Genomic DNA, 13,646 nt, shown 5'->3' with positions numbered 1-13,646 from the left:
ACGATGAAGTTAGACTCATGCAATTAAGTCCCACAAAAATGTTTGAGTGTTATGTATTTATACAGACATGTCAATTAGCAAAAGGAATGTGCATAAGACTGCGAGGTTTTCCCCACCAGTATAAGGCTGAGGCATTGCACTTAAGCCGCTGCAGACCCCACCGAAGCCAAATTAAGTTAAACTCAAACTGGATAGCAAATGATTCAAATATGACTTTCCCCAGATCTAATCGTTGGAATTACTATTCAATCCTTTTGGTGATTTTCCATTACTATAGTAATAGAAGAGTTTTCTTATTTTTGTACAAAGATAGGTAGTACTAATAAGCCAAAATGATATGACATGATATTTTTTTTTCTGCTATTGAAAAACAATGTCTAATTTTCTTGCCAAGACCCCAGAATCTCCTATCCATTCATATACTGTAAGTCTACCAAGAACTAGTGAAAACACAGGTTTTAGTCATATAATGTCAGGTTTCTTGGGTCAGGAAATCCCACAACCACAAGTTAAACAATCTAAAAATGGCATCACAATAAAATGTATAATATCATAACTTAACCCACAATTCAATGCATAAGGGCAAGTCATTTAGATTTTATCATTGTCCTTTGTTTTATTGTTTATTTTTTTCCCTAGCCCTACAAACAATATGCTAAATATATATAAAAACACTTTACAATACATTACATTACATTACAAACACACATTACAATTGTTTCAGGCTAGTTTTGACCTTTCATTCGAGGTTTATTGTTTACATTGTGCATTCTTAACGCCAATTTGCGTAAAAACAATGCATGTGACTGAATCCTTCAGAAATGTAATCTGGTCTTAATGCTGGCAAAATTAAACAGAAGTTTGTAGTTTGTTAGCATCCTACCTTGAAAGCCAGGTACACAATGGCCCAGGCGGTCTTCCTCCCTGCAGTTAGCTTGCTCTCTCACCACACCAACCTGGAACCCTGGAGAGGACAAACAAAGGAACAAATGACTGACGATAAAAACACAATGTAGCAGAGCACGTCGCTCTACTAAGATGAAAGTTAACTAGGTGAAAGACAAGTTAACAAATGGTAAAAAATTATCCTGTGGGGAGAGCAATAATGGCTAATGTTTGTTATGGTACACCTGAGAAAAGTTTCACACATTCCAAAATGTTGCCACACTCTTACAGGGCAGAAAGTCATCATCTATGTACTGTGTGGCAGTCACCCCTGCCACTAATTATACACCATACACCACACACTCACTATGTCCACATGGCAAACAATAGCCAGGTAGCATTATTACTGATAGCTTGGTGGGTGCACACACTGGGTTACATTTAAACACCTAAGTTAGTCTCCTGTGCTGGTTTTTCCATGAAATCATCCAAAAACACACACAAACACAAATAAGTTTTGAATTAGGTCTTTAATTATGTTATGTTCTAGATTGTGAAATTTTGTTCATAATTATATGTTCTTCTTTACTTACATAGTGCTTCCTGGTTCTGGGCAGTGGAAAAGGACCCGAGGGGAGCATCAGGCTGCCTTTATAATGCCTGAGTTTAATGAGGAAACTAGGCTCAGCTTGTCACACTGCACCATACCAGGTTTTCTGAGTGTTAAAGAGAGTATGTAAATGCTAAACTTATAAGATGACTCTTTTGATGTGAGTTTAAAAGACATAAACTGTTCTGTGATTAACTATGGGAAATAACGTATGTAGTTTGATGAAATGTTTAAATTGGTACCAATTACAAATGGTATGGTCCAGTGGGAGGGGCTAGCCTTTAAATGGAGGGGGTCTGACATTGCTTGGGCAGTTAGAGAAGGGCTGTGGTGCTGTGCAGACCTGTGTTATTTTTTGTTGTTATTATCATTTTGTGCTTAATTCTTGTGATACATTTAAGGGCAATAAAGCTCTTCACCTTTTTTTTTCAAATCAAATGGACTTTCTCTGGTTGTTTTTGATTTAGTTTCAGACCAAATTAGACTGTTTTCTAGATAGCCTTTTGGCAACCTACCCTCACTTCAGGTCGAAGTGTGACATTTGGTGGCAGCGGTGGGATGGCAACCCGAAAGATCCCCAGGGGGGGGGCAAAGGAAAATCCAAACCAGAAGTGTGACCGCCAAACTAGAGACTGATCCTGATCCAGAAGGTCCTGAATGGGAAACTGAGGAGGAAGAGGGGGGTCCCACAGCCCAGCCTCCCTATGCAGAATCGTCATCGCAGGAGATGGTCGCTATGCTACGCCAGTTTATGGGTGCTCAGAGGGACAGAGAAGAAGCGCTCATAGGGGAAATCCGGAGACCTCGGACAGCTATCCAAGCTTCCAGTCAACCACCGACACCAAGACCCCGTGGCAATTCCAGAGCAGGGAGCGCTGCCTCTCTGGTAGAACTCCCCACTCCGCAGCCACCAGTTCCAGCTCCACGGAAGGACCCCAAGTTGCTTCCCTTCCAGTTTGGTGAGGACATTGAAAATTTCCTCCTCCGCTTTGAGCGGATTGGCAAGACCTGGGGGTGGCCAGAGACTGAGTGGGCCTACAGACTTGTGCCTTTACTGACGGGAAAGGCATTGGAGGCCTATTCAGCCATGGATGAAGAGCAGTCTGACTCCTACCCAGACCTTAAACAAGCCCTGCTCGCCAAGTTTGACATTTCTGCAGAGACCTATTGCCAGCGCTTCAGGGACCTAGCTGTACCCCAGGGGGAGGCGCCAACCGAGACCTACCAACGCTTGAAAGGCCTGTATCGTCGTTGGATCAAGCCAGACCAGTGCAGCGTGGAGGACATCGGGGAAGCCAACGTGCTGGAGCAGCTGCTGAGAGTGTTTCCACCTGACATCCGCACATGGGTCAAGGAGCGAGAGCCCACCACCGGTTTAGAAGCAGCCAAGCTGGCCACACAGTACATCAACGCCAGAAGGCCTGGACGGACTCCATGGCGCCAGCCCAATAAAGGACAAGGGGACAATAGACAAGAAGGCCAGAAGGGTAACTATGTGACGCAGGGGATTGTGGGGGTCAGTAGAGGAGGTGGGCAGCAGGCTAGTAAGGGGGCTGGGGGCACCAGTAGATATGGGCAGCAGGCTAGCAGCAGTCGTGGGGAGATAATTTGTTTCTATTGCCAGCAAGCCTGGCCATAAGGCCTCAGATTGTCCTCTTAAAAAGCCTAAACTGTCTGGTTACTGCTATGTTCCCTGTAGGGAGTTGTCTAGAGAACCAGTTACCAGGTGTTCCGAAGAGGACTCCTTTCATCCAATTACTGTTAATGGGTAAAGGTGTTGGCTTTGTTAGACAATGGGAGTTCCATGTCACTGATTAAGAGGTGCTATTTGACAGGACAGTGGTATTGACTATGGAAACAAAGCTAATATTGAATGTGTTCATGGGGACCAGAAATCCTACCCCACTTCTGAGGTTACCATAGTGTGGATGGACAGGCATTTTTGCTACAGGTGGGGGTTATTGACCATTTATCTGTGATTGTATCTTGGGGAGGGATTTGCCAATTTTGCAAGATATAATTGCTGAAAAAACAAAAGAAAGCTGAACTGTGTGCTATGGTAACCAAGGTCCCAGGTTAAAGCTGGCCTGGAGCCCCTCCCAGGTCTTGATGCTGATCTGTGCGAGGGTGGTTCCAAAGGCCCCAGAAAACCCAGGCGCCAACGTCGCATGGAAAAAATGCAAGGCTCTCCCACCAAGATAGACACTTATCCTGAGCCCATGAGTGTGAACTGGGACATACCACATGACATAAGACATTTGCAAATGTCTGATCCTACTCTATCTTTCTTGTACAAGCAGGTAGAGGATGGGGAGGGGAATGAAGGCTCTGATCCAAGGTTTATGGTTGAAAATGACATTCTGTACGCAGTGGGTGATGTAGGTAAACGCTTAGTGGTACCAACCAGTTGTAGGCCTCTTGTCTTACACCTGGCACATACAGTACCCTGGGCAGGACATCTAGGGCTGCAGAAAACATACATGAGGTTGGGGTCACGTTTTTTTTGGCCAACAATGTTTAATGATGTTAAACAGTTCTGCACCACATGCCCAGAGTGTCAGGTCGCTACACATAGTAAATCCAAGCAGGCTCCATTACACCCATTACCTATCATCAGTACCCCTTTCCGCCGCGTAGCCATGGATGTGGTTGGTCCTCTGGAGAAGAGCAGTTCTGGTTACCAATATATACTGGTGATCTGTGACTATGCCACTCGGTTTCCAGAAGCTTTTCCTCTCAGAAGCATAAAGACACCCAGGATAATTAATGCACTTGTCCAGCTTTTCTCCCGTGTAGGAGTGCCAGATGAGATCATCACTGACCAGGCTACTAACTTCACCTCTGGTACAATGAAACAACTGCAGAAGGAGCTGGGCATCAAAGGCATTCGGACGACTCCATACCATCCACAGACTGATGGCTTGGTTGAGCGATTCAACCAAACGCTAAAGCAGATGCTACGTAAGTTTGTTTCTGATACTGGCCGTGACTGGGACAAGTGGCTACCATTTGTCTTGTTTGCCTACAGGGAGGTGCCCCAAGCATCAACTGGTTTCTCTCCATTCGAGCTCCTTTATGGATGGCCCGTACAGGGGCCTCTGGATCTTCTGAGGAAGGAGTGGGAGGCAAGCAAGGAACCAGCACCAGAGGGAATCGTGTCCTACGTACTCCAGATGCGGGAACGCCTTGAGAAGTACCATGAAGAGGCCCGGATTAACCTGGAGAGGGCGCAGCAGGACCAGAAGTGTTGGTATGACAGAGGGGCTCGACAGAGGGAGCTGACACCTGGTCAAAAAGTCCTCATCTTACTCCCTACCAGCAAAAACAACTGTTGGCCAATGGCAGGGGCCTTATAAGGTGCTGAGGAGGATGGGACCAGTGACATATGAGGTGGCCCACCCAGACAAGGGGAAGGCATCCCAGGTCTACCATATCAACCTGCTGAAAGAGTGGAAGGAACGTGAGAGTCCACCTTCCAGAGTGTTTGCTAGTGCATCAGGTCAAAGCGGGGGATGGTGAGTATGACTCTAACCTGCACCAACTCCTCCAGCCAAAAAACCCACACTTGGAGCATCTACCCTCACAACACCAACAGGAGTTGCAGAAGCTGTTCCAGGGGATGCCTGGGTTATTCCGAGAGGGTCCAGGGCGGACATCAGTGATCCAACACACCATCCGTCTTCAAAAAGCAGACACCCCTCCCATTCGTCAGAGGCCGTACCGCATTCCAGAACGATTGGTAGGATCTCTGAAAGATGAGGTCCAGAAGATGCTTGAACACGGGGTGATCGAGCCATCTAAGAGTGAGTGGTCCAGTCCCATGGTGATGGTGGCCTAAGAAGGATGGCTCTCAACGACCCTGTATCGATTTTAGGAAGGTTAATGCAGTATCCTGCTTTGACGCTTACCCCATGCCTCGCATAGATGACTGGTGGAGCGTGTGGGGACTGCCAAGTACATAACCACGCTGGACCTTTGTAAAGGCTATTGGCAGATTCCACTGGAGGAGAGCTCAAAGCAGTATACCGCCTTCCGCACACCATCAGGACTGTATCAGTTTACAGTGATGCCATTTGGACTGCATGGAGCGCCTGCAACGTTTCAAAGGCTGATGGATGCTGTCCTCAGAGGCCTTGAATCCTTCAGCGCTGCTTACCTTGATGACGTCGTCATCTTCAGTCATACCTGGGAGGACCATCTCCAACACCTGAGCCAAGTCCTAACCTGCATCGAGAAGGCCGGTTTGACCCTCAATGCTCAAAAGTGTGAGTGGGCCAAGGGTGAAGTCCAATATCTGGGGTTCCAGCTTGGAGATGGTCACATCCGCCCTCTGGTGGACAAAGTCGAAGCCATCCGTAATGCCCAGCGCCCACGCACCAAGAAACAGGTGAGGTCGTTTGTAGGCCTTGTAGGGTGGTATTCTAACTTTATTCCCCACTATTCCACTCTGGCTACCCCTCTAACTAACCTGACTCGGAAAGGTGAACCCAACCCTGTAAGGTGGTCCCCAGAATGTGAGCAGTCTTTTACGGCTCTCAAGAATGCTATGTGTTCTTCACCTGTCCTCTGCAGTCCTGATTTTCAGAACCGCTTTGTGGTACAGACAGATGCTTCAGATGTTGGCATTGGAGCGGTGTTGGCACAAGGCGATGAGGGAGAGGAGAGACCAGTGTTGTATCTCAGCCGTAAGTTGGAGCCCCGAGAGACGAGGTACTCAACGGTCGAGAAGGAGGGCCTAGCCATTAAGTGGGCATTGGAAAGTCTGCGTTACTATCTTCTTGGAAGAGAATTTGACTTGGAAACTGACCACAGGGCTCTGTCTTGGATCAACACAATGAAGGATCGCAACGCCCGGATCACACGATGGTATCTTGACCTACAACCCTTCCGTTTCAGAATTAGGCACAAATCCGGCAAGACCAACTTGCTGGCGGATTACCTGTCTCGGCTGACCACCACAAAAGAGCCAGGATAGGGGGGAGGTAATGTGGCAGTCACCCCTGCCACTAATTATACACCATACACCACACACTCACTATGTCCACATGGCAAACAATAGCCGGTAGCATTATTACTGATAGCTTGGTGGGTGCACACACTGGGTTACATTTAAACACCTAAGTTAGTCTCCTGTGCTGGTTTTTCCATAAAATCATCCAAAAACACACACAAACACAAATAAGTTTTGAATTAGGTCTTAATTATGTTATGTTCTAGATTGTGAAATTTTGTTCATAATTATATGTTCTTCTTTACTTACATAGTGCTTCCTGGTTCTGGGCAGTGGAAAAGGACCCGAGGGGAGCATCAGGCTGCCTTTTATAATGCCTGAGTTTAATGAGGAAACTAGGCTCAGCTTGTCACACTGCACCATACCAGGTTTTCTGAGTGTTAAAGAGAGTATGTAAATGCTAAACTTATAAGATGACTCTTTTGATGTGAGTTTAAAAGACATAAACTGTTTCTGTGATTTAACTATGGGAAATAACGTATGTAGTTTGATGAAAATGTTTAAATTGGTACCAATTACAATGGTATGGTCCAGTGGGAGGGGCCTAGCCTTTAAATGGAGGGGGTCTGACATTGCTTGGGCAGTTAGAGAAGGGCTGTGGTGCTGTGCAGACCTGTGTTATTTTTTGTTGTTATTATCATTTTGTGCTTAATTCTTGTGATACATTTAAGGGCAATAAAGCTCTTCACCTTTTTTTTCAAATCAAATGGACTTTCTCTGGTTGTTTTTGATTTAGTTTCAGACCAAATTAGACTGTTTTCTAGATAGCCTTTTGGCAACCTACCCTCACTTCAGGTCGAAGTGTGACATACTGGAAGTACCCACTTTTACATGAGGTACGTTTCACATGCTCCTTTTGATATTTAAGCCCAGTGATTCCTGTTGTTGCTGAATGTCCACCCCATTCATTTTCCATGTTATTCTCAGTCAGTTTTTCCCAGTGGCTTAAGGGTCAGGCATGTGCTAACAGGACACAGTACAGCTTGACAGAATTGTCATGACCTGTTAAAACAGCTGCAGTAACACTGTCAAGTGACTCCAGTCTCATCCATTCACCAAACATCATTAACTTCAATGCACAGAGCCTATTACTGTAATACAGTGGTTGTCAGCCAGGGGTGCGTGGACACTCTCCCAGGGGGGCCCGAGCTCAGAATGGGAGGGGGGAGGAGGGGGGGAGTCACAAAAAATCATGGACTCACTGGCTATTAGTACAAAGGAGATGCAGCAGATTTCCCCCCATGTGGAAATGCAAGCGGTTGGACTATTACAGTGTTTGTCAAAGTGGGCAGTACCCCCGCATAAAGACCTTGTGTAAGGTCTGACGTATGACAGAGCCATATACCTAACCCCCTCAGCTAATGGATCGAGGTCCGTCAAGTAATAGAGGCATGTCATCCCCCGGTAGCAAATTTGTTTTCTGGCGGCAGCAGGTGGGAAATGATGAGTTGAGGGGGGGCTTTATCTGCAGAGCTTTAGAACACACCATGCCCTCCACATACAGGTTCGTTATGTTACGTTTACAATCATGCCCTGACAAAATTAGGGATGGGGGGGCAGCAGGAGGCTCATGATGCTGATAGTGAGCCTTTGATCAAAAAAGATTGAGAAACACTGCTGTAATGTACCAAATACATAATCAGAATGTCAAATACCAGCAGAGGTTCTGCATCTCAAAGTTAATCACATGACCTTTGTATTATTTATTTTTTCTTTTAACTGTCATTTCATGAGGCAAAACATTAATAACATTTTCTCATATACAATACATGCCATGGGCAAACAGAAACAAACAGAATGTATTATTGTCCATCTGTTTTAATTCAGGTGAAAAGGATGGTTATCACAAATATACCAAATTCAGTGCTCAGATAATTGCAATAATTCAATTATATACTCATTGTGTCAGGCCTATACTTTAGCGATAATGTGATTTTAATAGTTCTACAACCCCTTACTCTCAGTAAATGCTTGACCGGAACACAAAAGGTTTTTCCTGTTTTGAAGATAGGAGAAACAACAGAATAAATCAGTAATCTTAGTGGACTATGCAGAACCCTGTCGAGGCCTCCTGGAGTCAGCATGATCTCAAGAGATATTTATAGACTGTCTGAGCCAGCCTAAAGCCACATTGTTGTCTCTATTAGTCGGCTATTGTATTAATAAGCAATACTGGACGTTCTGTCACGAGAAAGGAAAAAACATCAGACGGCAGCTAATCTTAAAAATAAAAAATTAAAAAAATTATAACAGACCACAGCACACAGGTAATTAAACTAATGAAATGCTATTTAAGCTGAAGGCAGATCGAGACCTATGATCAAGCAGGGCTTTAATAAAGGTTCATCTCTACAGCAATCTTCATTTTTAATTTATGAATTATTGGATTCTGCTCTAAGCTCTCACATATTCATCAGTTGCTTTCAACCTACATTGTACTAATTAATATGCAGAATTTAAATGTGTCTTTTTCTATACACAGAAGCAATGTCTGTTCAAATGTGTGGCTGGAGCTAAAACGAACAATTATCTTTCATTACCAATTGACACGACTATATTTAAATTGTATTTAAATGTTTGTGGGTTTTTTTTCCTTGAATGTTAAAAATAAGATCTGAAACAAACATAAAATTACATCAAGTATTTAAATGGGTTTTTTTTTCTTGAATGTTAAAAATAAGATCTGAAACAAACATAAAATTGGATCAACAAAGAAATAAGCATGTAACTAAATAACCAGGAGAACAGAGGCTAGACATATTCTCCTTTCTCTTTCAGCCCAGTCCTTCAACGCACAGACAAAAAGGAAAAAGGGAACAATGAGCCATGACCTAATGACAGAAGTCTATAATTCATGGAAGCATTCTGAGGAAAAAGTGTTTTGTTGCCATCACACTCAGCATTCAATGTGCTTTCTTTATCACTTCCGCTCCTACTCATTGGCCTATAATACAGTAGTCAAGCTTTTCCCGAATCATGGGACAATCAAGCTGTTTAGCAGTGTAACCACTGGCCTTATTTTATACCTACCAACCAGCTGACCTTCCTCTGCTGTGTCAGACAGATAAACCTGTTCTTCACAAACTGCAAGAGCCTACATGGATGGCAATAATTGAAACAACTATCCAAAGAAGGGAAGAGCTGTTTTTACTGGGTACTGTAAAGATCCATACCATTCCCATTCCACCCTGATATGACTCGCGTAAATATACACACCACTTTTAGTTGGCCTGTTATCTGTATGCATTATAAGCTTTCCACATGTATGTTCATGCCGTTATTAGCCTCCTGTCCAACTTGACTCGATGCGCCAATTACCTGCACTGAGGGTTAGAGGGTTATGTGAACCAGATCTTTGCGTAAACTGACACTAGAGCCCGACCGATTAATCGGCCCACTGATCAATCAGTGGGTACAGACTACAGTACGACAGTACCATCTCACATCCCATCCTTCTCAGTAGACTCTCCACCATTGGCATGACCCACACCCCTCTTATCTCTCCACAGGTGATGAATAGAAGGGGCCCCTGGCTCTATCCTAGGGCCCCTTCTATTCATCACCTATCTCCTCACCCTAGGCAACATTTTCCATAAATTTAATATCCATTTTTGCTGCTTCGCCGATGACACCCACCTTTATCTTCCCAAAATAAACTTCACATTCCCATCCTCTTGCCTCACCTGGTATTTATCGGAAATAAAATCCTGGTTCACTTCAACCTTCCTAAAATTAAACCGTGACGAAACCAAAATCCTCCTCATTGGAACTGAATTAACTCTATCTCAATCAACAGCTCCACAGTTTCTGCTTTTCCCCAGGTGTCCGCCTCCATCCTTGTCCATGGCCTTGTCACCTTCCGTATTGACTATTGCAACTCTCTCCTATTCAGCTTACCTCAAAAATCCCTCCATAAGCTCCAACTGATTCATAACTCAGCCGCTTGTATTATCACCCTAACCCCTGCACACCACCACATAACCCCCATCCTACAGCAACACTGGCTCCCAATCAAGCAGAGAATTTAATCTAAACTTCTCCTATACACCTATACATTCAGTTCCATCCAAAACCTCACTCCGTCCATATCTGTCAAACCACCTTCACCATCACCACTCCAGTCTGCATCCTTAGATCCTCCTCCTCCTTTCACCTCATTGTGCCCTAGGTCCAACTCAGCACCATAGTAAGCAGATCCTTCAGCCCCTCTGCTCGACCAGCTCTGGAACTCTCCACCAACCAAAACAGTGACTCTCTCCCCACCTTCAAATCCAGACTCAGAACCCATCTGTTAATTTTTATCCATTGTTCTACTGACTGTTGAGTACTTGAGTACCTAGAAAGGCTCGTATAAATAAAAGTTAATATTATTAGTAGTAGAGGTGGGCGATATATACCGCCTATGATAATGTTGTAAATGTTAATTTGACGGTGTGCAATTTTACATTATCGTGTATTCATACGTCGAAAAGAAAACAACGGATGGTACATAGATGGTAAACATTGTTTTCACTGGTAAGGTTTGCTGTGGCGCAGTGCCAAAGCATACATTTCATACTAAAAAATCATCACCGTCGCATTAGACTTATTATAAATATGTATAATAGGCCAGGAAAACATCCCTGCCCCCTCAAATTGAAAGTTTGCAAAGCTTCAGGAGGTAGGGAAAGTGTAAAATTTCACTTTCACTTCACATACAGATGCGCCGCCCGTACCCCACCCCCAGTACTATAAGTAGGACAGAAACCAGCCACCTCTATCAATCCAGGAGACAGTTGTGGTTTTTACTCCCAGTTAACAGGGCAGCTGGACTCTCTTTAAGGCTTTACACAGTTTTTTACATTCAAGTTTGCATTATGATTGTAGCCAAGGGTTCTGCACTTTGACAGATATAAAATGAAAACCATCTAAACCAGCCACAGCCATGGTACAAAACCACTTCCACCGTTTCATCCTTCACAATACAAGCTCTCGGGCACATCCATTAAAGAATGGAACTAAAAATCATTATGTATAGGAAACACCACAACAAGGAGTTCTGCAGTCATGGATCATTAGTGTGTATTGAGTGGACTGAGCACACAATTAGGGATGCACCGATACCAGTATCGGCATCGGCTCCGATACTCAGTGTGTGTACTCGTACTTGTAAAAGTAATCCGATACAAATGCACCGATACCACTTACGGCCGTGTGACATTCACAGTTCAGTGCAGCAGGTACGAGGAGGAGGAATAATGTGTGTGGAGTGTGAAGAGTGTGGAGATTTTTCAAAATAAAGACGGTGATAAAGTAACGCTGACTGCAAGTAACGTTAAAAACAGACAGATACGGACGCAGCGTTCGGTCGTCCTCTGCGTACATTCCATCCGTTTACCAGGTGCTCGCGGATGTGTAAACAGAATGAGAATACCAGAGGGTGTACGGAGTGGTGCGGACCGCCGCCAACAGAAGTAAAAACAAAACTTATCACTCATTTCTCTTTTCTCTACCTGCTGAAGCTAAGCTTTTAAACATTACCAGTGAAAACGCTGCAACATTAGTATCACATTAGTGTTGCCTCCGTCGTCTCCATGTTTGTTATTACTGACTTTCCTCTTCCTCTTCTCAAAAAACTTTACTCTTCTTTGTGGTATTTGTCCAGTATGGTTAATTCAGAGCGGCGCCCCCTGGTGGATTAATTGAGAAACGCTCATTCCAATACATTAAATGTCAGTAGCAGCCCTTTGTTCCAGTCACAGACTAATGACAATAAAGCACATTTACAAAATAAACTAAGAACTGGAATGGGATTATTAAGTACTCGTATCGGTACTCGGTATCGGTAAGTACTCAAATGTAAGTACTCGTACTCTGTCTGGAAAAAAGTGGTATCGGTGCATCCCTACACACAACCATGGGGGGAGCCAGTATTCAGGGTGATGGTGGAGAATCTGTTGTTTTTGATCCTGACATTGTGGCCCGCATGTCAGGAAATCCAGGACCCAGTTACACATGGATGCGGAAGCTCCTAGTGTTGCTTGGACACCAGTTTCTGTGGGATGATGGCGTTAAATGCAGAACTGAAGTCCAGAAACAACAACCACACATAGGAGTCCTTATTTTCCAGGTGAGGGAGGGCTGGTGGGTCACAGCAGAGATGGGTCAGCTGCATGTATACGTACTTGTGACAGTCCTCAGCCACGTCAATAATCTGCTTCAAGTGCCTCATCACCCAGCCTCTCAAAGCACTTCATGGTGACAGGAGTGAGTGCAACAGGGTGGTAATCATTCACACTGCTGCAGAGGTCTTTGGTACGGGATGAATATGGATGACTTGAGGCATGATGGGACTTTGGCCTGGGACAGCGAGATGTTGAATATGTTTGTCAGGACCTTGGACAGCGGTGTTCACAGCCCTTCAGAAACTCTGCCTAGAATCCCCCAGGGCCTGAAGCCTTCTGGGGTTGATCCCTCTGCAGTGTTCTCCTCACATCTGCTGTTGTGATGCTGAAGACTGGGGGCTCCTCAGGGGAGGGGCTGAGCCGGGAGAGGGTGGCGGTGTGGATGCTACAAGCGAGTATAGACGGCGTTTAGAGTTTCAGGAATGTTGGGTCCTCAGGTCACTGTGCATCACTCTTCTTGTACTCAGTGACGCACCTGATACCCTTCCACATGCTCTGTGAGGCATTTGAGTTAAAATGACCAGGTCTTGAGAATACATATGGACTTTGCTCTCTTTATGCCCACCGATAATTTCCTTCTAACTGCCCTGAGTGTTGCTGCATCTCCATCTCTATCTCTGTATGCTGCATCCCAGGTTCTCAGCAGAAAACACACCTCTGCATTTAACCAGGGTTTCTGGTTTGGACAGATAGTGATGGTCTTAGAGATAGTCACATCCTCCATGCATTTTCTATGTAGGCAGGACAGATGATACGTACTCCTCTAAGGATGCAGCATCCTCCTCTAAGATGCAGCACCCTCCTCTTGGGATGCAGCACCCTCCTTTAAGGATGCTAAGACGCAGCACCTTCCTATAAGGATGCAGCACCCTCAGGTCACACAGAGATGGCCTTCTTTACAGTGTTCTTGCTCCCAGAACCAACAGGAGGTAGATGTGGTCTGAGGACACGATGGGGGTAGGGCGTAACTCTGTAT

At 44.8% G+C, this 13,646-nt stretch overlaps 1 protein-coding gene across 2 annotated transcripts in view; it reads right to left on the bottom strand.

Annotated features, from left to right (window-relative positions):
- Window positions 1-13,646, bottom strand: part of atp13a3 (ATPase 13A3) — an 85,618-nt gene that overhangs the window by 57,172 nt on the left and 14,800 nt on the right. For both annotated transcript variants that reach the window (XM_030132601.1, XM_030132602.1), the window contains exon 2: window positions 884-964. The gene's annotated coding sequence lies outside the window, so the exon portion shown is untranslated. The remainder of the gene's footprint in view (window positions 1-883; window positions 965-13,646) is intronic.

This window comes from Sphaeramia orbicularis, chromosome 4, assembly GCF_902148855.1.
Source record: "Sphaeramia orbicularis chromosome 4, fSphaOr1.1, whole genome shotgun sequence".
In the NCBI taxonomy this organism is placed as follows: Eukaryota; Metazoa; Chordata; class Actinopteri; order Kurtiformes; family Apogonidae; genus Sphaeramia; species Sphaeramia orbicularis.
This window is presented reverse-complemented; position numbering and strand designations above follow the sequence as displayed.